Source organism: Balaenoptera physalus (genome assembly GCF_965194825.1).
Source record: "Balaenoptera physalus genome assembly, chromosome: 18".
NCBI lineage: Eukaryota > Metazoa > Chordata > Mammalia > Artiodactyla > Balaenopteridae > Balaenoptera > Balaenoptera physalus.
Genome location: NC_138899.1, coordinates 35,061,261 through 35,088,286, shown reverse-complemented (window position 1 = coordinate 35,088,286; position 27,026 = coordinate 35,061,261). Strand labels below are relative to the sequence as shown.

General features: G+C 34.6%; 1 long non-coding RNA gene across 1 annotated transcript in view; it reads right to left on the bottom strand.

The window, feature by feature from the left end:
• The window catches only part of LOC309647488, a 65,304-nt gene that overhangs the window by 8,890 nt on the left and 29,388 nt on the right, over window positions 1-27,026 (bottom strand). Inside the window, exon 2 of the long non-coding RNA XR_014256078.1 lies at window positions 1-27,026. This exon is cut by the window's left edge and continues 5,994 nt beyond it. This is a non-coding gene — a long non-coding RNA (uncharacterized lncRNA).

The window sequence follows — 27,026 nt, the reverse complement described above, 5'->3', positions numbered from 1 at the left end:
TTTCTTTAAAATTTCCTGCATATCAATGTCCACCCAGGGCCTCCTTTCCAGAACAGGCATTCTCTAAGTTTGGAGACAAAAGTAGTCTGAGAGAGAAGATGCTGAGATGGGATATTGCAACTGATTGGCTCCCAGCCACCTGTTAATGAGGACTTCATTCTTTATTATAGGAGGGAGATGGATATCCCCTAGAACAATTTCAAAATGTACCGTAGAACCTTCACTGATGGTGAAGTAGAGTAGTATAGCAGAGTAAAGAACTGTGCTAATGAGGGCAATGTATCAGGTCTTCATTAAACAGAGGAAGAATTGTAATTATAAGGACAATGGGATAGGATAGTGTTGGCCATTGATGCTTTGGAAAAAGACTTTAAGAAAGGCTGTAAGTGATTAATTGGCAATTAAAAGCCAAGTATGATAGCCAGAGAGCCTCATTAGTAGTAAATAAAAAGATGCTCATTGTCTTCAGTCAAGGGAAGAGGAAGCTGAGGGCCAAGCCCGAGACTTAATCATTGATGTAGAAGAACTCCAAAGAAAGTTAAAATCTCAATCTAGGCAGATTGGTTATGCCAAGATCAGGTCCTGCTTAGGAAGAATGGGGCTAAGTAATAGGATGAGGACATCTAGGTTGACATTGTACTTTGTAATATGGTGGAAGAAGGTATTAAAAGGCTGAGAGAAGTGATTATGTTAAAGTGGATTTCATGTAAGGCTGCGAAACTCATGAAATGCCTTTGTTCCATGAGAGTGCTTAGAGGGCATACTGCTTACTGAAGCAAAAGCAACATATTGATGAGAAGGGCAATAATATCACTAGGAAGCTCAGTAAAGGCTTCCTACTCTAGGCTATGGTTGACAAGAAGAGATGCTGACGTAGAACTGGGTTCATTAGTAACAATGGGAATAATAGGACCCAAAACAAGAGAGGTTGAGTTTTGGTACTTGAAGATCAGAAGTCATGTCATTTGCCTACTCACTCTTCACATCTTTTATTATAAATATAAAGTCCTTTCCAGCTAACTATCTTAACCTAGGCATCTATCTTAACCTTAAGAACTCCATTTACTATTAGCCATCATTATAGATTCTTACAAGTCAACCTCCCTCCTTTCCATCCTTGCCCTTGCTCATTAAGGCCGTTATGATAATTATACCCAATTCACTCTGAAGATAGTGTGCTGCCACCCAGCCTTTGCTATTCCAGAATTCTATGTTAACAGTAGGAAACCCAGTTCCAAGACAGTATACTCTGCTCTCAGCCTCATCCTATAGAGCACAACTACTACTGAGCTCAACGATAATGCTAGAGTCCTCTCACTAGTACATTTCTTAACACTTTAGTGAGGGGAGTAAGCCCTGTGATCAACCAAAGGAAACAGACATCTGCTATTTTCCTGGGTCTTAATAGATTCATTCTAGCATGCATACTTAACACTGCTTTTTGGTCCCTTCCTCAACCCTGTACCAAGGGAGACATGACATCTCCATTTCATTTAATGTGGGCCAACAATTTTTCCCAAACTTTCAGGAGGAAACCCAAGAATATATTAGGACTAGCTCCAGGTGCCCTTGACAGGGCGTTAAATCCTGAGCCATGGGAGCATGCTCTCATATCAAAAAACTGTCCTTTATCCAGGTTTAAATTTTGGCCCTCCAGACTAGCAATCTCAAGATCTATTTGAAAGCATACTCTCTGAGTTCCTGCCAGTACACATTATCCAGATTTCTGTAGCTCCTCCATGAACATTCTTCCTTTTCTTAGTAGAACATGCTGAGACTTGACCCAATAAATACATGAGATGATGCTCATTATTTCTAGAAATTAGAGATGTATGCATCAATGCATTAAAAAATGCATCTTTTACCTGACTAATTCACAAAGTGAAAGAAAATGGAGACATAACAGTATTGAAAAGAGTGTGGAAAAAATGGACACATATTGTCATTAACACATCTTAGTGGTTGTAAAATATTTTTTGCAGTTTCTTTAAAGATCAAATCTTCAGTTTCCATCAAGTTTTAAAATGCACATAATTTATTTATTTATTTTTTTATTTGGTGTGTTAGTTTCTGCTTTATAACAAGGTGAATCAGTTATACATATACATATGTTCCCATATCTCTTCCTTCTTGCATCTCCCTCCCTCCCACCCTCCCTATCCCACCCCTCTAGGTGGTCACAAAGCACAGAGCTGATCTCCCTGTGCTATGCGGTTGCTTCCCACTAGCTATCTATTTTACGTTTGGTAGTATATATATGTCCATGCCACTCTCTCACTTTGTCACATCTTACCCTTCCCCCTCTCCATATCCTCAAGTCCATTCTCTAGTAGTTCTGTGTCTTTATTCCCGTCTTGCCACTAGGTTCTTCATGACTTTTTTTTTTTTTTTCTTTTGAGTTATTTTTAGTGAGGTGGATGGAGTTAGAGTCTGTCATACAGAGTGAAGTAAGTCAGAATGAGAAAAACAAATACAGTATGCTAACACATATATATGGAATCTAAAATACACATAATTTATTGATTCATTATTTCTTGGTGTATATTTCTCACAAGAAGTTGAACATGTGCCCAAAGACATATGCAATGATCTTCATTGCTAGAATGACTGTAAAATCCAATAAATGAAAAGAATCTCAATGTTCATTAATAGGTAAACAGTTAACCAGATTGAATAAAAGAAAAGAGAGGAGAAAGGAAGAAAAGGAAGAAGAAAGGAAGGAAGGAAGGAAAGAAGGAAGGAAGGAAGGAAGGAAGGGAGAGAGGGAAACAAAAAGTAAAACAGTGTCATTCTTCTCACTAAATTTGCTTTTCCTTTAGAATATATATCTCAAGTTTTCTTTTGCTGTGTCATAATTTTCAGGATTTGTTATCATTGCTATTGTTGTTTCATAAAATGTGTAAATTTTCCTTATTTTTTTATACTCTGGAATAGTTTAAGTAGCAGTGGAATTACTTGATCTATTATAGATCATTAAAATACCCTGGGAAACTTCCTGTCTTATGGTTTTTCTGCTTTTGTTTTTGTTTCTGCCTGGTAATCTTTTATGTATTTCCAGTTCTTCTCTGGAAGTTTTCTGTTGAGACATTTAACATTATTGAGGTAATATTATGGTAAAATATATTTTCTTGGACGTTTTCAAGGCTTTCAAATTTATATGCATAAAGTTGTTTAATATTGTCATTCTTAAAATGTTTATCTTTTGATGACAATTTTTCCTTTGTTATTTAAAATTTTTGTTTTGCTGTTTTCACATTCTCCCTTGAAGTTTTCCATGAAGTTGGCTAGGATTTTGACTCTTTATTCAATAGTTTTCCAAAAGTGTTTTATAACTGTTTTAGTTAGCATTGTTTTCAAATCATTAGTTTTGATTTTTTATTAATTTATAATTTCTTCTTTCTTTTATTTTCCTCTACTGATCTTTTATAAATTGTTTTTTGTTTAACCATTTTTTCTCCTTTTGAATTGTAGAAGTATAGATTACTGTGAATAATTTCTAAGCATTGATTTAGCAATGTCCCATAGATTCTCCCACATATGGCGTTTTTATTACTTTTTTCTAGATATTTTCAAATTTCATTTTTGTAACAATAGTTGTTTACTAGTATATTTTAAATTTCCAATTCAAAGGTGATTTTTTTTTGTTGTTAAGATTGTTAATCAGTAGTTTTAGAAATGAATTTTAATTTTTATTACATTGTGATTAAATAGTGCTGGTTGTAAAATTTATATCTAGGGGATTATAGTTTCTCTTTTACTTAATATACTTTCAGTTTTTGTGAATATTCTATGTGCAATTGAAAAGTCATGTTTAATAGAGCTTGGGTTCAGAGTTAGATAAGTATCACTATTGATATCTACCATATTGATTATGCTGTTGGGTCTTTTACATCCTTATTAATATGTTGACAACTCAATCCATTTTGTTCTGAGAGAGGTGAGTTAACACCTCATATAATTATTGTGTTTGTGTATTTCTCCTTGCCTATCTGGTACTTTCTGTTACATGAAATGTATTTGTATGTTTTCATCGTGAATTGTAGCTTTTACCACTATAAAGTATCTTTCTTGTCTTATTTATTTTTTGAGAGAGTTCCATTTTATCCTATGTCAAGATCATTACCCTATTTTATTTTAATTTTCATTTCCTGAATATCCTTGCACATTCTTTTATTTCTTTACTCTTACGGATTTTGTGATTATTTTTCATTTTATGTATGTCTTATTATGTAATATGCAGTATAAGATGGAGTTGGATTTTGCTTTGTTAGCAACCTATAAATATTTTTTCTTTATTGGTAAGAAAAGACCATTTATATTCATTAATAAGACCAATTTGTTGGCTTCAGTCAACTGTCCCTCTTTTTGGTTGTCATTGTATCTATTTGTATATATAGTATTTTTTTTCAAAATTATAATTCTACTAATTAGCATTATAGATAGTGCTTTTAATATTTCATATATCCACACTATGTACAATAATTAAATCTGTTATCAATTTATTCCCCATTCACTTTCTCTTTTTCTTCATTTATTTTAAAGTAATATTTTACTCCCAAGCTAATTCCTATGAGACAATCGGCAGTCTTTCTTCAGCTTTATTGAAGTATAATTGACAAATAAAAAATGTGTGTTTAAAAATTCCAAAATTCTGCTACTTTTATCCCTGTAATTTAGTTTACATACAATTCAACAATCCTTCCAGATATTTTGTTGAAGTTTGCTCTAGGTTTTTTCTTGGTTGTCTGAAGTTCATTCCTAGGGGATTGCTCAAGAAGCACTCAAGAGAAAAATCCTTAGTTTTGACATGTTCATAACTTACTAACTATTGGTCTCTGGCCTTTATACTTAAAGTCAGTTTGGCTGAAATAAAAATCTTAGCTCCTATTTCCATTTCTTGACTACTTTAAATATGTTACTCCATTATGTTTTGAAATGAAGTGTTGCTATAGGATTTTCTTTCTTTATAAGAGATGTAGATGTTTGCCTTAGTTGATATATAAAATCTAAGCAGTTTAAGTTCTGTTCTAGGACAATTTTCCTGTACACAGTATGCCCTATCAATATGAATGGTCTATCCCCCCCCCCCTTCTCCTCCCTCTCCTCCTCTCCTTCCAGAAAAATATACTAACATACACAGACACACACACACACATTTTAATTTTTTTTCTTCTTAGTTGCTTTACATTTTCCTTCTTTACATGAATTCTATGCTTTTTCTTTCAAATTGTTCCTCTTAATTTCTTCATTTATTAATCTGTTGATTTTTTTATTCTTGTTCTCTGTTTTGTTTCCTTTATATTTGCCATAATGTCTATTCAGTTTTGTATTCTATCTAGTTTAATCCTTGTGAAATCATTTTACTTTCATTTTGTTATTAATCTGTCTTTTACATATCCTATCTTTGTTTATCCATCTTATTTTTTGAGCTTTTGTCTTTTTGATTGATCAAAATTCTCTTGTAGCTTCAATAATTTTCTTAATTTCTTTTAGCTTATTTTGAACTCATCTGCTTTATATTTATATTTTTCTCTCATGTATTTATTGATTTAGGACTCAGTTCATTTACATGTATTTCCTTAACATATCCTTGCATGAAGTTTTGTCATAGTATTTTTAGGTGCCCATCTTGAAATGAGATTGGTTTTTCTGTACTTTTAGGTAAACATTTCTACATACCTTTGGGTTGGGCCCCTGTAATCTTCCCAATTTAACTCTTCAAGTGCCCACTCTTATGCAATTTGCTGCTTATTGTTTACAATTTGGAAAATAAGATTCTAAGATCTGACTTCAGTGGACGCACCTTCTTCATTATCTGAATATCTCTATACTTTAGGTCCAATGTTGCTGCTTTGCCTCATTTGCATACTATGCTCAGCAATTTTTACTTAAGTGTACTCTCTCTCCTCCTGAATGGGAATTACAGTAGCCCTCAATGTCTCAGGCCTCATCTTCCTATGGCTTCTTTGTGGGTACCTATGATCTGTTCTACTTGCTCACAATTGGCCAATTATGATACTTTGGAATTGTAAGAGGTAGTTTTTTTATTTCCTAATTTTGTGAGAACAAGAATGTGAATATTATTCTATGGCAGAATAAACAAGATTTTGCAAACTTTGTAACTTTTAATGTAGCAATTACATGTTTTTGTTTTTTACCCTTATGAGGATGTATATTTCTATGATTTAGCCTGCAATCTTCATCAGGATAGATTTAGGTAAATATGTATTCTGTGTTTTCATCCAGGTCTGTGATAGTAGTATGAAGAATTATTTTTAAGGGGTTGTTAGCAGGATGTTCTCAGAAATCACTCTCAGGATTAACTACCATACATATGTGCTGGTATATACACTTTTGGCTTCAGCTCATCTAACAGCACACCTAAGTAGACTATAATAATGTCCTCCCTTCTCAACTTTTGTTAGTAAGTTGTTGTAAGATAATTTATTCATTGTTGCAAACAGCAATTATATAGTTAAGGCAATTATCTATGCATAATGTTTTAAATATTAAGAGTATAAATATCTCAAAAGAGATCAATAAATTATGCTTATTTTAATATATAAAGTATTTTAATACAAATACACACACATATATTTCTAACAAAAGCCAAATTTTAAGGACGTATAGTAAGCACTTAACTAAAGGAAAAAAAAGGTAGCACATAATTCCTCAGTTTTAATTTCCAACATGTTATACATTCATAATGTGAAATAGAATGGAAGAAGAAAGATTCTTGCATTGAAAAAAATAGATAATTCAAAACCTAGAAAGTTTATATTTAGTAAATAATTAACAAAGTAGCGTAATAAAAAATTATATCCCCACATGAGTTAAGATTATTTTAGACTATAGTTTTTGTTGTCATTTTTTTGTTTCCCCAGATGGGTAACTTAGAACTAATTTTCCCTTGAATTCTGGCCAAATTGGCAAGAAAATTCATTTAAAAAAAAGAGCACTGGGGGGACCTTCAAGATTGTGGAGGAACAAGATGTGGAGATCACCTTCCTTCACACAAATACATCAGAAATACATCTACATGTGGAACAACTCCTACAGAACACCTACTGAACACTGGCAGAAGACCTCAGACTTCCCAAAAGGCAAGAAGCTCCCCACATACCAGGGTAGGGAAAAAGAAAAAAGAAAAAACAGAGTCAAAAGAATAGGGATGGGATCTGCACCCCTGGGAGGCAGCTGTTAAAGAGGAAAAGTTTCCACACACTAGGACGCCCCTTCACTGGCAGGGACAGGGGATCAGCAGGGGGGAACTTTGGAGCCATGGAGGACAGCACAGCCACAGGGGTGCAGATGGCCAAGTGGAGAGATTCCCGAACAGAGGTTCTGTGCCTACTAGCACTCACCAGCCTGAGACGCTTGTCTTCTCACCTGCCAGGGAAGGTGGCGGCTGGGAGCTGAGTTTCAGAGTTCATATCACAGGGAGAGGACTGGGGTTGGCTGCATGAACACAGCCTGAAGGGGGTTAGTGCACCACAGCCAGCCAGGAAGGAGTCCAGGAAAAAGTCTGGAACTGCCTAAGAGTCAAGAGACCATTGTTTTAGGGTGCTCGAGGAGAGGAGATTCAGAGCACCGCCTAAACAAGCTTCAGAAATGGGCGTGAGCTGTGGCTATCAGCAAAGACACCAGAGACGGGCATGAAATGCTAACGTTGCTGCTGCAGCCACCAAGAATCCTGTGTGCAACCACAGGTCACTACCCACACCGCCCCTGCTGGGAGCCTGTGCAGCCTGCCACTGCCAGGATCCTGTGATGAAGGAACAACTTCCTAAGGAGAACACACGGCACGCCTCAGTCTGTTGCAACATCACGTCAGCGTCTGCCGCCACAGGCTAGCCCTGCATTATGTACCCCTCCCTCCCCCCGGGACTGATGAGCCAGAGCTCCCTAATCAGCCGCTGCTTTAACCTCCTCCTGTCTGGGTGAAGAATAGACGTCAGAGGGTGAACTACATGCAGAGGCGGGGCCAATCCCAAAGCTGAACCCCAAGAGCTGTGTGAACAAAGAAGAGAAAGGGAAATTTACCCATGCAACCACAAGAGCAGCGGATTAAATCTCTGCATTCAACTTGATGTACCCTGCATCTATGGAATCCCTGAATAGACAATGAATCATCCCAAAATTGAGGGAGTGGACTTTGGGAGCAACTGTAGACTTGGGGTATGCTGTATGCGATGGACTAGTTTCTGATTTTTATCTTTATCTTTGTTTAGTTTTTAGTGCTTGATATAATTGGTGGACTTGTTTATTGGTTTTGTTGCACTCTTTCTTTTTATTACTTTTTTAATTTTAATAATATTTATTTATTTTTTATATTAATAACTTTATTTTATTTTATTTCTTTTTTTTTTTTCTTGCTTTTCTTCTGAGCCATGTGGCTGACAGAGTCTTGGTGCTCTGGCCAGGTATTAGGCCTGAGCCTCAGGAGGGAGAGCTGAGTTCAAGACATTGACCACCAGAGGCCTCCCGGCCCCAAGTATTATCAATCACCAAGAGCTCTCCCTAAGATCTCTGTTTCAATGCTAAGACCCAGCTCCACTGAACAACCAGCAATCTCCTGTGCTGGACACTCCATGCCAAAAACTAGCAAGACAGGAATAAAACCCCACCCATTAACAGAGAGGCTGACTAAAATCATAATAAGTTCATAGACACCCCAAAACACACCACCATAGGTGGTACTGCATACCAGGAAGACAAGATCCAGCCTCATCCACCAGAACACAGGCACCATTCCCCTCCACCAGGAAGCCTACACAACCCATTGAACAAACCTTATACACTGTTGGCAGACACCAAAAACAACAGGAACTATGAACCTGCAGACTGAGAAAAGAAGATCCCAAATAGAGTAAGTTAAGCAAAAAGAAAAGACAGAGAAATACACAGCAGATGAAGGAGCAAGGTAAAAACCCACCAGATCAAACAAATGAAGAGTAAATAGACAGTCTACTTGAAAAAGAATTGAGTAATGATAGTAAAGATGATCCAAAATTTTGGAAATAGAATGGAGAAAACACAAGAAACATTTACCAAGGACCTAGAAGAACTAAAGAGCAAACAAACAATGATGAACAACACAATAAATGAAACTAAAATTATCTAGAAGGAATCAATAGCAGAATAACTGAAGCAGAAGAATGGATAAGTGACCTGGAAGATAAAATAGTGGAAATAAATACCACAAAGCAGAATAATGAAAAAAAAAATTAAAAGAATTGAGGACAGTCTCAGAGACCTTTGGGAAACTTTAAACATACCAACCTTGGATGTATAGGGGTCCCAGAAGAAGAAGAGAAAAAGAAAGGGGCTAAGAAAATATTTCAAGAGATTATATTTGAAAACTTCCTTAATATGGGAAAGGAAAGGGTCAATGAAGTACAGGAAGCACAGAGAGTCCCATACAGGATAAATCCAAGGAGAAAAACGCTAAGACACATATTAATCAAACTATCAAAAATTGAATACAAAGAAAAAATATTAAAAGCAGCAAGGGAAAAGCAACATATAACAAAGAAGGGAATCCACATAAGGTTAACAGCTGATCTTTCAGCAGAAACTCTGCAAGCCAGAAGGGAATGACAGGACATATTTAAAGTGATGAAAGTGAAAAAACTACAACCAAGATTACTCTACCCAGCAAGGGTCTCATTCAGATATGACAGAGAAATTAAAAACTTTACAGACAAGCAAAAGATAAGATTATTCAGCACCACCAAAACATCTCCACAAAAAATGCCAAAGGAACTTCTCTAGGCAGGAAACACAAGAGAAGGAAAAGACCTACAATAACAAACCCAAAACAATTAAGAAAATGGTAATAGGAACATACATATTGATAATTACCTTAAATGTAAATGGATTAAATGCTCTAACCAAAACACATAGACTGACTGAATGGGTACAAAAACAAGACCTGTATATATGCTGTGTACAAGACACCCACTTCAGACCTAGGGACACATACAGACTGAAAGTGAAGGGATGGAAAAAGATATTCCATGCAAATGGAAATCAAAAGAAAGCTGGAGTAGCAATTCTCATATCAGGCAAAATAGACTTTAAAATAAATACTCTTACAAGGGACAAAGAAGAACACTACATAAAGGTCAAGGGATCAATCCAAAAAGAAACATAACAATTGTAAATATTTAGGCACCCAACATAGGAGCACCTCAATACATAAGGAAAATGCTAACAGCCATAAATGGGGAAATCGACAGCAACAAAATAATAGTAGGGGGCTTTAACACCTGACTTTCACCAATAGACAGATCATCCCAAATGAAAATAAATAAGGAAACACAAACTTTAAATGATACATAACAAGATGGACTTAATTGATGTTTATAGGACATTCCATCCAAAAACAACAGAATACACTTTCTTCTCAAGTGTTCATGGAAGATTCTGCAGGATAGATCATATCTTGGGTCACAAATCAAGCCTTGGTAAATTTAAGAAAATTGAAATCGTATCAAGTATCATTTCCTACCACAACACTATGAGAAGAGATATCAATTACAGTAAAAAATCTGTAAAAAATACAAACACATAGGGGCTAAACAATACACTACTTAATCACGAAGAGAACACTGAAGAAATCAAAGAGGAAATTAAAAAATACCTAGAAACAAATGACAATGAAACACGACAGCCCAAAACCTATGGGGTGCAGCAAAAGAAGTTCTAAGAGGGATGTTTATAGCAACAAAATGCTACCTCAAGAAACAAGAAACGTCTCAAATAAACAACCTAACATTATACCTAGAGCAATTAGAGAAAGAAGAAAAAAAAAAAAAACCAAGTTAGCAGAAGGAAAGAAATCATAAAAATCAGATCAGAAATAAATGAGAAAGAAACAAAGGAAACAATAGCAAAGATCAATAAAATTAAAAGCTGGTTCTTTGAGAAGATTAACAAAATTGATAAACCATTAGCCAGACTTATCAAGAAAAAACACGGGGAGGGGGAAGGGTAAGTTGGGAAGAAGTGAGAGAGTGACATGGACATACATACACTGCATACATACACTACAAAATGTAAAATCGATAGTTAGTGGGAAGCAGCCGCATTGCACAGGGAGATCAGCTCGGTGCTTTGTAATTACCCAGAGGGGTGGCATAGGGAAGGTGGGAGGGAGATGCAAGAGGGAGGAGGTATGGGGATACATGTATATGTATAGCTGATTCACTTTGTTATAAAGCGGAAATTAATACACCATTATAAAACAATTATACTCCAATAAAGGTGTTAAAAAAGAAACAGAAAAAAGGGAGAAGACTCAAATGAGCAAAATTAAAAATGAAAAAGGAGAAGTAACAACTGACACTGCAGAAAAACAAAGGATGATGAGAGATTACTACAAGCAACTTTATACCAATAAAATGGACAGCCTGGAAGAAGTGGACAAATTCTTAGAAAAGCACAACCTTCCGAGACTGAACCAGGAAGAAATAGAAAATACAAACAGACCAATCACAAACACCAAAATTAAAACTGTGATAAAAAATCTTCCAACAAACAAAAGCCCAACACCAGATGGCTTCACAGGTGAATTCTATCAAACATTTAGAGACGAGCTAACACCCGTCCTTCTCAAACTCTTCCAAAATACATCAGAGGGAGGAACACACCCAAACTCATTCTATGAGGCCACCATCACCCTGAAACCAAAACCAGACAAAGATGTCACAAAAACAGAAAACGACAGGGCAATATCACTGATAAACATAGATGCAAAATTCCTCAACAAAATACTAACAAACAGAATCCAAAAGAACATTAAAAGGATCATACACCATGATCAAGTGGGGTTTATCCCAGGAATGCATGGATTCTTCAATATACGCAAATCAATAAATGTGATACACCATAGTAACAAATGGAAGGATAAAACCATATGATCATCTCAATAGATTTAGAAAAAGCTTTCAACAAAATTCAACACCCATTTATGATAAAAACTCTCTAGAAAGTAGGCATAGAGGGAACCTACCTCAACATAGTAAAGGCCATATATGACAAACCAACAGCCAACATCATTCTCAATGGTGAAAAACTGAAACCATTTCCTCTAAGATCAGAAACAAGACAAGGTTGCTCACTCTTACCAGTATTATTCAACATAGTTTTAGAACTTTTAGCCATAGCATTCAGAGAAGAAAAAGAAATAAAGGAATCCAAGTCGGAAAAGAAATTAAACTGTCACTGTTTGCAGATGACATGATACAATACATAGAGAATCCTAAAGATTCTATGAGATAACTACTAGAGTTAATCAATGAATTTGGTAGAGTAGCAGGATACCAAATTAATGCACAGATATCTCTTACATTCCTATACAATAATGATGAAAAATCTGAAAGAGAAATTAAGGAAACAACCCCTTTTACCATTGCAAAAAAAAAGAATAAGATACTTAGGAATAAACCTACCTAAGGACACAAAAGACCGTTATGCAGAAAACTATAAGACACTGATGAAAGAAATGAAAGATGATACAAACAGATGGAGAGATATACCATGTTCTTGGGTTGAAAGAATCAAATTTGTGAAAATGACTGTACTACCCAAAGCAATCTACAGATTCAATGCAATCTGTATTAAACTACCAATTGCATTTTTCATAGAAATAGAACAAAAAATTTCACAATTTGTATGGAAACACAAAAGGCCCCGAATAGCCAAAGCAACCTTGAGAAAGAAAAACAGAGCTGGAGGAATCAGGCTCCCTGACTTCAGACTATACTACAAAGCTACAGTAATCAAGACAGTATGGTACTGCCACAAAAACAGAAATACAGATCAATGGAACAGGATAGAAAGCCCAGAGATAAACCCATGCACATATGGTCACTTTAACTTTGATAAAGGAGGCAAGAGTATACAATGGAGAAAAGAGAGCCTCTTCAATAAGTGATGCTGGGAAAACTGGACAGCTCCATGTAAAAGAATGAAATTAGAACACTCCCTAACACCATAAACAAAAACAAATTCAAAATTGATTAGAGACCTAAATGTAAGGCCAGACACTATAAAACTCTTCAAGGAAAACATAGGCAGAACACTCTATGACATAAATCACAGCAAGATCCTTTTTGACCCACCTCCTAGAGAAATGGAAATAAAAACAAAAATAAAAAAATGGGACCTAGCGAAACTTAAAAGTCTTGCACAGCAAAGGGAACCATAAACAAGACCAAAAGGCCACCCTGAGAATGGGAGAAAATATTTGTAAATGAAACAACTGACAAAGGATTAATCTCCAAAATATACAAGCAGCTCATGCAGATCAATAACAAAAAAACAAACAACCCAATCCAAATATGGGCAGAAAACCTAGATAGACATTTCTCCAAAGAAGATATACAGATTGCCAACAAACTCATGAAAGGATGATCAACATCACTAATCATTAGAGAAATGCAAATCAACACTACAATGAGGTATCACTTCACACCAGTCAGAATGGGCATCATCAAAAATCTACAAACAATAAACGTTGGAGAACGTGTGGAGAAAAGGGAACCCTTTTTCACTGTTGTTGGGAATGTAAACTGATATAGCCACTATGAGAACTGTATGAAGGTTCCTTAAAAATCTAAAAATAGAACTACCATATGACACAACAATCCCACTACTGGGCATATACCGAGGAAACCATAATTCAAAGAGTCATGTACCACAATGTTCATTGCAGCACTATTTACAATAACCAGGACATGGAAACAATCTAAGTGTCCATCGACAGATGAATAGATAAAGAAGATGTGGCACATATGTATAATGGAATATTGCTCAGCCATAAAAAGAAATGAAATTGAGTTATTTGTAGTGAGGTTGATGGATCTAGAGTCTGTCATACAGAGTGAAGTAAGTCAGAAAGAGAAAAGCAAGTACCGTATGCTAACATATATATGGAATCTTAAAAAAGAAAAAAATGATTTTGATGAACCTAGGGGCAGGACAGGAAAAAAGACACAGACGTAGAGAATGGACTTGAGGACAAGAGGAGGGGGAAGGGTAAGCTGGGACGAAGTGAGAGAGTGGCCTGGACATATATACACTGCCAAATATAAAATAGATAACTAGTGGGACATATATACACTACCAAATGTAAAATAGATAATTAGTGGGAAGATAGCACAGGGAGATCAGCTCGGTGCTTTGGGACCACCTAGAGCGGTGGGATAGGGAAGTTTGGAGGGAGCCACAAGAGGGAGGGGATATATGGGGATATATGTATACGTATAGTTGATTCACTTTGTTATACAGCAGTAACTAACACAACATTGTAAAGCAATTATAGTCCAATAAAGATGTTTAAAAAAAAAAGAGCATTACTGTTCATAATACCATATCAAGAAGATTGATTTGCACACCGTTTATTATAGGCTAAACAAATGTTAAAGTTGTACAGTCCATACAGTTGCCTCAGGTAAAAAATTGCCAGAGTCATTCAGTCAACTGATAATAAATCAAGCTAGCATTTGTAAAGAAAAAAATATATGTATATGTGTATATATATATACACATATACATACATACATATATTTAGCATAATTCTGTAAATGAACCTGAGCTAAAATAATTTTAACTAAAAATACTATAATGTCTTTTAAACTTCAAATTGTGTGTAATTTTAACAATCACTTTTGTATTAAAAATGAAATATTAAAAGTAAAATAACATATTTTTAAAGTTTTTATTGTATAAAATACACATAACATGCAATTACCATTTTAACCATTTTTAAGTATACAGTTCAGAGGGATTAAGTGCATTCATTGTGTTGTGTAACCATCATCATCCATCTCCAAAACTTTTTCATCATTCCTAACTGAAACTCTCTGCCCATTGAATGATAACTACACGTTATCTCTGTCCCTCAGTCCCTGGGAACTATTGTTTTACTTTCTGTCTCTATGAATTTGCATATTCTATGTGTGTCTTATAAGTAGAATCATATAATTTTTAACTTTTGTGTCTGGTCTTTTTCATTTAGCATAACAGTTTCAAAGGTCATCCATGTTGTAGCATGTATCAGAATTTTATTCCATTTTAAAAGTTGAATAATATTTCTTATATCTATATACAGCATTTTGTTTATCTATTAGCCTGTTGCTGGGCATTTAGGCTGTTTGTACCTTTTGAGTAATGGGATTGGCTGCTCTAAATATTGGTGTACAAGCATCCATTTAATTCCCAGATTTCAATTATTTTTGATACATATCTAGAAGTGGAATTGCTGAGTTATATGAGAATTCTGTGTCTAACTTTCTGAGGAAAAGCTACACTTTTTAAATATATGTATATCTTTAATTTTTTATTTTATATTGGAGTATAGTTGATTAACAATGTTGTGTTAGTTTCAGATGTACAGCAAAGTGATTCAGTTATACATATACATGTATCTATTTTTTTCAAATTCTTTAAAATATATTTTTAAATATAGTTGTGTCATCATATTTTTACTTTAATGGTTAGGATATATTATCAGTAAGTTAATTGAATGAAAATAATGTACAGAGTTTTAGAATTAAATTATGTTTATTGTTTATAGAAAAACAAATTGAGTATTTAAATGTTCAATCATATTGTTTTCCCGCATCCTGCCTGGCCAACTTGCCACTAAGGTCTTTGAAAGTGGACATAATTTCATGTACAAATCATGACAAACAAAAATCTGCTGTTATTTCACCCAAAATATATACAGGGCTATTTTTTAAATTTTTAAATCTCTAATGGCAACTTAAGTCATTTTTAGGATTTTGTTATTACAAATAATACTGCATTTAATATTCTTACAGAAATGTATTTGTCATGTTGTGTGATGATTTTTCTAGATGAAAAATGATCAGAAAAATTCATGGGTAAGGGTTCTATGTATTCCAAATTTTGCTAAGTTTTTATAAATTTATGTTTTATCATTAGAAAAATTTTTTTCTATATAGTATCATGCTAAGAAAAGCCTTTAATGATCCAAGATTATGAAAATAGTCTTTATAATTTCTCTTATATTTTAAAGTTATAAACTTTAATATATCTGAAATTTATTTTTTCATGGTTCTGGGTAGGAATCAAACTTAATTTATATTTTCCAAATGGCTTCAGAATATATTGATGAAAAATTTAGACTATAGGATATTAGAAATATTTTTTAACCAGCTTCACTTGACCCAAATTGATATGTAGCAAAACTTTTGAAAATCATGTTATGTGAGTCTCGGTTTCTTATTTTGGCTGTAGATAAATTCTATGATTGTTCCTTAATGTCTGAATATGGTTAAACAAATTGAGTTTAAGTAAGCTTAAGTAAGATAAGCATGGTAAAAATTATTTGTGTGGGAAAATTGAAAGTTATAGAATCAGATCATAAGTTTTACTGTAAAATACAAAATGAATGAAATTCATTTTGAGAGAAGGTTTTAAATTCAACCAAATAAGGTTAGTTACTTTAACAGGCCAATAGAGTATAATATTAATTCCTGTTCTCAAAGATATATATTTGTGAAATTAATGTATATTAACATTTATTAATATATACCAAATCTAAAGAAATATTCATCAAATACATGCCATTTAAAAGTTCCCAGAGAAGTATAAATACAGGCTGACCATTGAAGTTGTTCATTAATCTTCCAAATTATAATTTAGCACATTATCAAGGTTTTAACTCATGTGTTTTTTCATTCATTCAATTTATAAACACTTTTTGATTTATACATATATACACACACAGAGGGGGCACATAATGGGATATAAAAATGAATATTAACCAATAATCCTTTTAAGAAAATTAGAATCTTCTTTAATAGCTCATCATATTTCCATAGTTTAATAATAATCAAAGAACAGCTAATAAATTTACATGTAAGACAAGGTCATACTCCTCAAGGTATATCATACTTACTTACAATATGAACAGTTGGGGAAATATAAATCACTGTTTTCAAATTTTCTCTTTCAGAAGAATTTCATAAATATGTAATTAATTTCTGCATTTTAGAGACCATGATCTAGGATATTTTCCCATTTTTGTCTCCTATCTATGAAACTTTATTTCTTGGATGATTAACTACTTTTAAAATGAAACCATGTTCACAGGATGGTATGCCTTCGTATGCTGAAATAAAACCAAGCCTTGGGTATCCATTAGCTTAAGTATCATCTTCTCTTTGTCTTGTCCCTTTTGTAATGTTGAAAAAATGATGATATAATGGAGTTCATCATCAGCCTAAATCAACTTATAGATGGAAGTTAATGACAGAAAAATAATATATCACAGAGTTCTTTGTGTGTTATTACCTTAATGCAAAAAATAAATTGCATTGTAGTTTTCAGTTTCAATGATGTTGGCTATGATTTCTCCGAGTAAGCATAATGTTGTTAAGTAAACTTGGTTCATAGCAGAAGCCAGACAATAGCTGTCAACTTAAAGCAGCCATTGAATCTTTCTATCTGCCACTAATATCTTAGCCATCCTTAAGTTCATTCTTACATCTCAGCTTTCAGAAAATGAGTGATTACATCTTCATACCCTTTCTCTTCAGCTTTATAGAATGGACTGAATTACTTAATAGATCTTGTTCTGCCCTTTGAATTCCATGTGTGAATTCTCTTCTGAACTATCTAAGAGTCTTAAAAATAAATTCTCAATGAAGTCATAGCTCACATTTCTCTTTGAACTTTTATACAAATGTTACAATGCCCTATTATATAAAATTAATTCAAAACATAATGTACATATACTCTTACCCTTTAGTTAGCTTTCAACTTCAGTGATTCCTTATTGCCATTGTTATGAATTTCAGAGACATAGAAAAATGGAATAAGGGAATTACTAATAAAAATATATATATAGTTTTTTCTGAATAATAAGTAATACACCATTTTTGAATAAAAGATAAAATAGGCTTTGATTATGGTTTTATCCTTTCAATAGTACTATTTCAAAGATAATTAGTCCAGCTTTGTGATAGAAAGCATATAATCAAGTAATAAAGCAAAATCTGACACCAAGTAATTGAGTTCTGGAAATAAAATGGTGGTAAGATGAAATCCATAATGTTTAATGGCATTACCATATTATATGTGTAAACCATATTTTTATTTCTGAAATGCAAGTTATATATCTTTGAAATTATGCAGACAAAATATTATCCAAATGACCTGAAACAAATAATGATAAAAACAGATTGTGTCATAATAAAAAAGGAGAGCAAATAGAAAGCTCATAGACCTTTACTTGTGGATGTGACTTAAGTAATATTATCAGCCAATTGTGTCATTTTAAAATGGGAAAAATATACCCCCCAAAAAGAAAATAAGTCATAGTGCCATAGGAACTAGATCTAATAACTCATATTCTTTATCATATTATCAAATTACTAAGCCAATATCATTCAAGAGAAAAGATCATTTATTTTTCATTGGCAATTCATTCAATTCCCTTTTGTTGTTCTCTTTTGCTATAATTAAATAATGCCTAAACCATGATTATAATATGAAAACAATAAATTTTCACCTGTAAATTTTGAAGCTAGTTTTGTTTTATACCCTATGAATATTATTGACATTAGGTTCATTTAATTAGGATATCTCTATATGAAAGTTTCACATGCAGAAATAACATTTAAAGGAAAGAGAAGGAAAAGTAATTAGAAATGAGAATAAAATTTGGTAGTGAGAAAATGACAGAAAATTAATATGAAAGGGTAGAAGAATAAAGCAGGATGTATAGAGTGTGTACAAAAGAGAAATGTATAATTATACTTCCAACTGAAACAATGATTTTTAAATACAATATGTACACAACTAAATACTTTAAAATCTCAGTGTGCTTTCAAGGGAAAACATCTTTGTGAGTTAGATAGTTGATACATTTCCCCACTCTTAAAGTCTGTTATCAATGTCCAGATGGTTGGAATATCAGCCCAAATCTCATTTTCATCAGTGATCTCTCCTACGGTAATGTTGTATATTCTTCTCTAGTCTACAACTTCTCTACACACATTGAAGAAAAGAGGTGTTCTACTCGAGATGGAGATAATAGCAACAACCCCTCATTTTCTAACTTTCTCTACAACTTCAAATTATTGGCCTGATATATTTTTTACATAAAGAAAGAGCTGGAAAAGCATCTGATTTAACTAACCAAAACAAAACAATCGGGGCCTTATTTCTTTTTAAAAAAATGTATTTATTTTATTTAGGCTGCGTTGGGTCTTCGTTGTTGTGCATGGGCTTTTCTCTAGTTGTTGTGAGCGGGGGCTACTCTTCTTTGAGGTGCGTGAGCTTCTTATTGTGGTGGCTTCTCTTGTTGCAGAGCATGGGCTCTAGGCACGCAGGCTTCAGTAGTTGTTGCACGTGGGCTCAGTAGTTGTGGCTCGTGGGCTCTAGAGTGCAGGCTCAGTAGTTGTGGTGCACGGGCTTAGCTGCTCTGCAGCATGTAGGATCTTCCCAGACCAGGGATTGAACCCGTGTCCCCTGCATTGGCAGGTGGATTCTTAACCACTGCACCACCAGAGAAGTCCCAATCAGGGCCTAATTACAACAGGAGAAATAACTGGACCAGAACGTTGAACAAAACCCCAGTAAATTCTATTTTCTGTGGTCTATTCATGAGAAGAATCTGGAGAGTATTTCAGATGGCTAAACTGAATGCTATCCATGCCACCAATGTTTATTGAGGAACTATTATATACAGGTGATTGTTCTAGGCCCTGGATTTGCAGAGGTGAGTAAAACAGATGTGGTCTTTCTCCTCCCTATGATGGAAATGTAATTCTAAATAAAACATATATTGATTAATTTCACACTTGTGGTAAGTGTCATGAGATCATATTAGAGGGAAAACTGGCCAAATTTGGGAACTGAGAAACAGTATAGCAATAGGATCAACATCTCTAAGGACAAAGATGAATTCACAATAAGGATCTATAAAGAAAAAGAAATATGAGGGATTAAGAGAACAGAGAGACTTGAGAAGAGAGGATTTTAGAACAAATAGTAAAGAACTTATGTCATTCTTTCTTGTCAGTGTATCTTGTTGTGTTATCATTGACTACTGTTAGATTAAATAATAAGATATTCAATATTTGTGGTGCCCTAAGCTGGATACCATGTCAAAGTCCAATTTTTCAGTCCCCTAATCCACTTGCATTTATGGTCAAAAACAAATTGCTTTAAAGTTGTTGTCCTTGTTGATGCCTGTGTTACTACAAATAATGAATCCTATTTTAAAAGTATACTTTAGGGGATCAAATTAAGTCAGCACTATTAGTTTTCAAGAAAGAAAAACATATGAAAAGTTAAATATGTTTTATGGATCTTTTAGCAAGTAATGCTTTATGTTGGACCTGTTCACTATTGACAGGTAAGAAAGAATGATTAATCAATTTGAAGGGAGAAAAAGAGGAAAAACAAAAACAAAACAGTCTGCCTATTCTAGAGTTATACATTTTCTACCTTATAAATCATTTGGATAAAAGTTCACTAGCATGAAGGTGGTGACTGTCTTTGAGATGCCTACATGCTTCTCTGAAACCTTTCATCTGTAAGATCTTTGAGAATAATATAATTGTATGAATGTGCACAGAAGGGTCACCGAAAACTTCCAATCCATTCCTAAAAGAATGTCTAGGGATTATCTTTCCCTATCCAACAGAGGCAAGCCCTTTAAGTCTTTGGATAAGATAGAAGACGTGGAAGCTACATTAATTTAGGTGTTTCAGATTTTCAGTAGTCTGATTAAAACAATGGAATAACACAACTTTCATTTTTCCTAATGGATCCTGCAAGAAAGAAAATAATCACTTCTCTCACATGGTTTTTCCAACTATGGTTGAAGGGAAAAAAAGACACACAAAGCAAACTTTTTGCTGGATCCAAATCTTGGGCTTCTCTGGATTTGGATGATAGTCATGTGCTTACCTTTGCTTTTACTTTTTGTTATCTTTCCCCTTTCATATTTATTGATACAAAAAGTTGGCTAACTTTAAATCAGGTCTAGACTTATTGATTGCCACTTCACATTTAATTGTATTTCTGTTATATAGTAATAACAGGAAAGCATTCTGAGATGTTTGCATGAAGGGTGTCATGCGTAGCAAATATAAATGATGGATGGATGATGTACTAGGTTTTTAAAAGTATTAGCTAACCTCTTACTAAATCACTTAAAAATATTTTTTAAAAATCTTGGGATCTGGGGAGACAAAGAACATTGGAGGGAAACAAATACTATATTGATTATTTTTAAAAGTTAGAAAGACTGATCTCAAATAACTTGAAAGAATGACATCAATACTTAATAAAAAAAATGGAGCAGACATTCAGAGAGGAAATGTTAAGTCCAGAGGCAATAAAATCAAGAACAATAAAAAAGATGACTCTTCAGGTGAAAATTATGATAGGTTATCAATATTAATTCCCAATAGAATTGGAAAAAACTAGCAAGTAGAAGAAAGAAAACACATTGTGTGTGTGCATACAATTCTGTTAATAAATGAGGTCTAAAAAGACTGATGATTTTATTAAGTATTCTCAAAGTCATATTCAAGTACACTTATACTAACCAGTACTTTTTTTTTATTAAGAAAAAATTTATTGTGGGAAAATATTCACTAACATAAAATTTGCCATTTTAAACATTTTTAATGTACAATTCAGGGGCACTGAGTACACCCACAGTGTTGTGTAACCCTCACCACGGTCCATCTCCAGAATCTTTCATCATCCCAAACTGAAACTCTGTACCCGTTAAACAATAACTTTCCATCATCCTCTTCCCACAGCCTCTGGTAACCACTATTTAACCTTCTGCATCTATAAATGTGCCTATTCTGGGTACCTCATACAAGTCGAAGCATATGATTTGTTCTTTTGTGTCTGGCTTATTTCACTTAGCATAGTGTCTTCAGGGTTCAACCATGCTGTAGTATGTTGTCAGTAGTTCCTTCCTTTTAAGGCTGAATAATATTCCATTTTACCTATGGACCACATTTTGTTTCTCTCTCCATTTGTCCGTGGACATTTGGGTTGTTTCCACCTCTTGGCTGTCGTGGATAATGCTGCTATAAACAGAGGTGTACAAATACCTGTTTGAGTCCCTGCTTTCAATTCTTTTGGTGCATACCCAGAAGTGGACTGGCTGGATCATAATCACAGGGTATTTTTGATTTTGGGGGGTATTTTGGCCGTGCAATGCCACACCACATGGCTTGCAGAATTTAGTTCCCACACCAAGAATTGAACCCGCACCCTCAGCAGGGATAGTGTGGAATCTTAACCACTGGACTGCCAGGGAATTCCCCATAATCAGTTTTTTGTTTTGTTTTTTTGAATTAAAAAAAAATTTTTTTGGCTGTGTTGGGTCTTCATTGCTGTGCGTGGGCTTTCTCTAGTTGTGGCGAGCAGGGGCTACTCTTAGTTGCGGTGCACAGGCTTCTCATTGCGGTGGCTACTCTTTTTGCAGAGCACGGGCTCTAGGTGCACAGGCTTCAGTAGTTGTGGCAGGTGGGCTCAGTTGCTGTGGCTCACAGGCTCTGTAGTTGTGGCGCACGGGGTTAGTTGCTCCGCGGCACGTGGGATCTTCCCGGAACAGGGCTCAAACCCATGTCCCCTGCATTGGCAGGTGGATTCTTAACCACTTGCCACCAGGGAAGCCCAGTCACAGTTTTTTAAACATGCTCATGTAAAATCTTTGTTTCATCAAGTTAACCATTTTGCAGCATCATTCTTTTTTTCATCTCCAAGAGTTTGTGAAACCTGTACTTCCCTGTAAGGAAAGTAGTGTGTGTGCAACATCAGGTTTTTGTTTCTTGGGTTTTGGTTGGTTTTGTTTTTTTTCTTTTTTTCTTTGGTCACACCACGGGGCATTCAGGATCTTCCCCAGCCAGATATCAATCCTGACCACCCCCCCTCCAGTGGAAGCATGAATTTTAATCACTGGACCACTGGGAAAGACCTGTTTTTTTGTTTTTCTTTTTGTTTTTTAACATCTTTATTGGAGTATAATTGCATGGCAATATTGTGTTAGTTTCTACTGTATAACAAAGTGAATCAGCTATAAGCATACATATATCAACATACACGCTCCCTCTTACATCTCCCTCTCACCTTCCCTATCCCACCCTTGTAGGTGGTTGCAAAGCACCGAGTTGATCTCCCTGTGCTATGCAGCTGCTTCTGACTAGCTATCTATTTTACGTTTGGTAGTGTATATATGTCAATGTTACTCTCTCACTTCATCACAGCTTACGCTTCCTCATCCTGGTGTCCTCAAGTCCATTATCTACATGTGTGTCTTTATTCCTGTCCTGCCCCTAGGTTCATCAGAACCTTTTATTTTTGATTCCATATATATGTGTTAGCATACGGAATTTTTTTTCTCTTTCTGCCTTACTTCACACTGTATGACAGACTCTAGGTCCATCTACCTCACTACAAATAACTCAATTTCATTTCTTTTTATGGCTGAGTATTATTCCATTGTATATATGTGCCCCATCTTCTATATCCATTCATCTGGCGATGGACACTTAGGTTGTTTCCATGTCCTGGCTATTGTAAATAATGCTGCAATGAACATTGTGGTACATGACTCTTTCTGAATTATGGTTTTCTCAGGATATATGCCCAGTAGTGGGATTGCTGGGTCATATGGTAGCTCTATTTTTAGTTGTTTAAGGAAGCTCCATACTGTTCTCCATACAGGCTGTAACAATTCACATTCCAACCAACAATGCAAGAGGGTTCCCTTTTCTCCACACCCTCTTCAGTATTTATTGTTTGTAGATTTTCTAATGATGTCCATTCTGACTAGTGTGAGGTGATACCACATTGTAGTTCTGATTTGCATTTCTCTAATGATTAGTGACGTTGAGCATCATTTCCTGTGTATGCTGACAATCTGTATATCTTCTTTGGAGAAATGTCTATTTAGGTTTTCTGCCCATTTTTGGATTGGGTTATTTGTTTTTTTTGATATTGAGCTGAATGAGTTGCTTGTATATTTTGGAGATTAATCTTTGGCAGATTCTTCGTTTGCAAATATTTTCTCCCATTCTGACGGTGGTCTTTTCATTTTGTTCCTGGTTTCCTTTGCTGTGCAAAAGCTTTTAAGTTTCATTAGGTCCCATGAGTTTATTTTTGTTTTTATTTCCATTTCTCTAGGGGGTGGGTCAAAAAGGATCTTGCTGTGATTTATGTCATAGCGTGTTCTACCTATGTTTTCTTTGAAGAGTTTTATAGTATCTGGCCTTACATTTAGGTCTTTGGTTCATTTTGAGTTTGTTTTTGTGTATGGTGTTAGGGAGTGTTCTAATTTCATTCTTTTACATGGAGCTGTCCAGTTTTCTCAGCAGCACTTACTGAAGAGGCTGTTTCTTCTCCATTGTATACTCTTGTCTCCTTTATCAAGCATAAGGTGACCATAGTTGCATGGGTTTATCTCTGGGCTTTCTATCCTTTTCCATTGATCTATATTCCCGTTTTTGTGCCAGTACCATACTGTCTTGATTACTGTAGCTTTGTAGTATAGTCTGAAGTCTGGGAACCTGATTCCTCCAGCTCCGTTTTTCTTTCTCAAGATTGCTGTGGCTATTCGGGGTCTTTTGTGTTTCCATACAAATTGTAAAATTTTTTGTTCTACTTCTGTGAAAAATGCAATTGGTAGTTTCATAGGGATTGCATTGAATCTGTAGATTGCTTTGGGTAATAGAGTCATTTTCACAAGGTTCATTCTTCCAACCCAAGAACATGGTATATCTTTCCATCTGTTTGTATCATCTTTCATTTCTTTCATCAGTGTCTTATAGTTTTCTGCATACAGGTCTTTTTCTCCTTAGGTAGGTTTATTCCTACATATTTTATTCTTTTTGTTGCAATGGTAAATGGGAGTGTTTCCTTAATTTCTCTTTCAGATTTTTCATCGTTAGTGTATAGGAATGCAAGAGATCTCTGTGCATTAATTTTGTATCCTGATACTTTACCCAACTCATTGATTAGCTCTAGTAGTTTTCTGGTAGGATCTTTAGGATTCTCTATGTATAGCATCATGTCATCTGCAAACAGTGATATTGTACTTTTCTGATTTGGATTCCTTTTATTTCTTTTTCTTCTCTGATTGCTTTGGCTAAAACCTCCAAAATTATGTTGAATAATAGCGGTAAGCGTGGGCAACCTTGTCTTGTTCCTGATCTTAGAGGAAATGGTTTCAGTTTTTCACCATTGAGAATGATGTTGGCTGTGGCTTTGTCATATATGGTCTTTATTATGTTGAGGTAGGTTCCCTCTATGACTACTTTCTGGAGAGTTTTTATCATAAATTGGTGTTGAATTTTGTTGAAAGTTTCTTCTGTAACTATTGAGATGATCATATTGGTTTTATTCTTCAGTATGTTAATATGGAGTATCCATTCATTGATTTACATATACTGAAGAAACCTTGCATTCCTGGGATAAACCTCACTTGATCATGGTGTATGATCCTTTTAATGTGCTGTTGGATTCTGTTTACTAGTATTTTGCTGAGGATTTTTGCATCTATGTTCATCAGAGATATTGGCCTGTAGTTTTCTTTTTTTCTGGCATCTTTTTCTGGTTTTGCTGTCAGTGTGATGGTGGCGTCATAGAATGAGTTTGGGAGTGTTCCTCCCTCTGCTATATTTTAGAAGAATTTGAGAAGGATAGGTGTTAGCTTGTCTCTAAATGTTTGGTAGAATTTGCCTAAGCCACCTGGTCCTGGCCTTTCATTTCTTGGAAAATTTTAAATCACAGTTTCAGTTTTAATGCTTTTGATTGGTCTTTTTTATATCTCTTTCTTCCTGGTTTAGTCTCAGAAGGTTGTGCTTTTCTAAGAATTTGTGTGTTTATTCCAGGTTGTCATTTTATTGGCATATAGTTGCTTTTAGTAATCTCTCATGCTCCTCTGTATTTCTGCAGTGTCAGTTGTTACTTCTTTTTCATTTCTAATTCTATTGATTTGAGTCTTCTCCCTTTTTTTCTTGATGAGTCTGGCTAAAGGTTTATCAATTTTGTTTACCTTCTCAAAGAACCAGCTTTTACTTTTATTGATCTTCACTATTGTTTCCTTCATTTCTTTTTTCATTTATTTCTGATCTGATATTTATGATTTCTTTCCTTCTGCTAACTTTGGGTTTTTTTGCTCTTCTTTCTCTAGTTGCTTTAGGTGTAATGTTAGGTTGTTTATTTGAGATGTTTCTTGTTTCTTGAGGTAGGATTGTATTGCTATAAACTTCCCTCTTAGAACTGCTCTTGCTGCATCCCATAGGTTTTGGGTCATCGTGTTTTCATTGTCATTTGTTTCTTGGTATTTTCTGATTACCTCTTTGATTTCTTCAGTTATCTCTTGGTTATTTAGTAGTGTATTGTTTAGCCTTCATGTGTCTGTATTTTTTACAGTTTTTTTCCTGTAAATGATACCTAGTCTCATAGTGTTGTGGTCAGGAAAGACACTTGATACGATTTCAATTTTCTTAAATTTACCAAGGCTTGATTTGTGACCCAAAATATGGTCTGTCCTGGAGAATGTTCCATGAGCACTTGAGAAGAAAATGTATTCTGTTGTTTTTGGATTCAATGTCTTATAAATATCAGTTAAGTCCATCTTATTTAATATGTCATTTAAAGCTTGTGTTTCCTTATTTATTTTCATTGTGGATCTGTCCATTGGTGAAAGTGGGGTGTTAAAGTCCCCTAATATGATTGTGTTACTGTTGATTTCCCCTTTTATGGCTGTTAGTATTTGCCTTATGTATTGAGGTTCTCCTTTGTTGGGTGCATAAATATTTACAATTGTTATATCTTCTCCTTGGATTGATCCCTTGATCATTACGTAGTGTCCTTCTTTGTCTCTTGTAATAGTATTTATTTTAAAGTCTATTTTGTCTGATATGAGAATTGCTACTCCTGGTTTCTTTTGTTTTCTATTTGCATGTAATATCTTTTTCCATCCCCTCACTTTCAGTCTGTATGTGTCT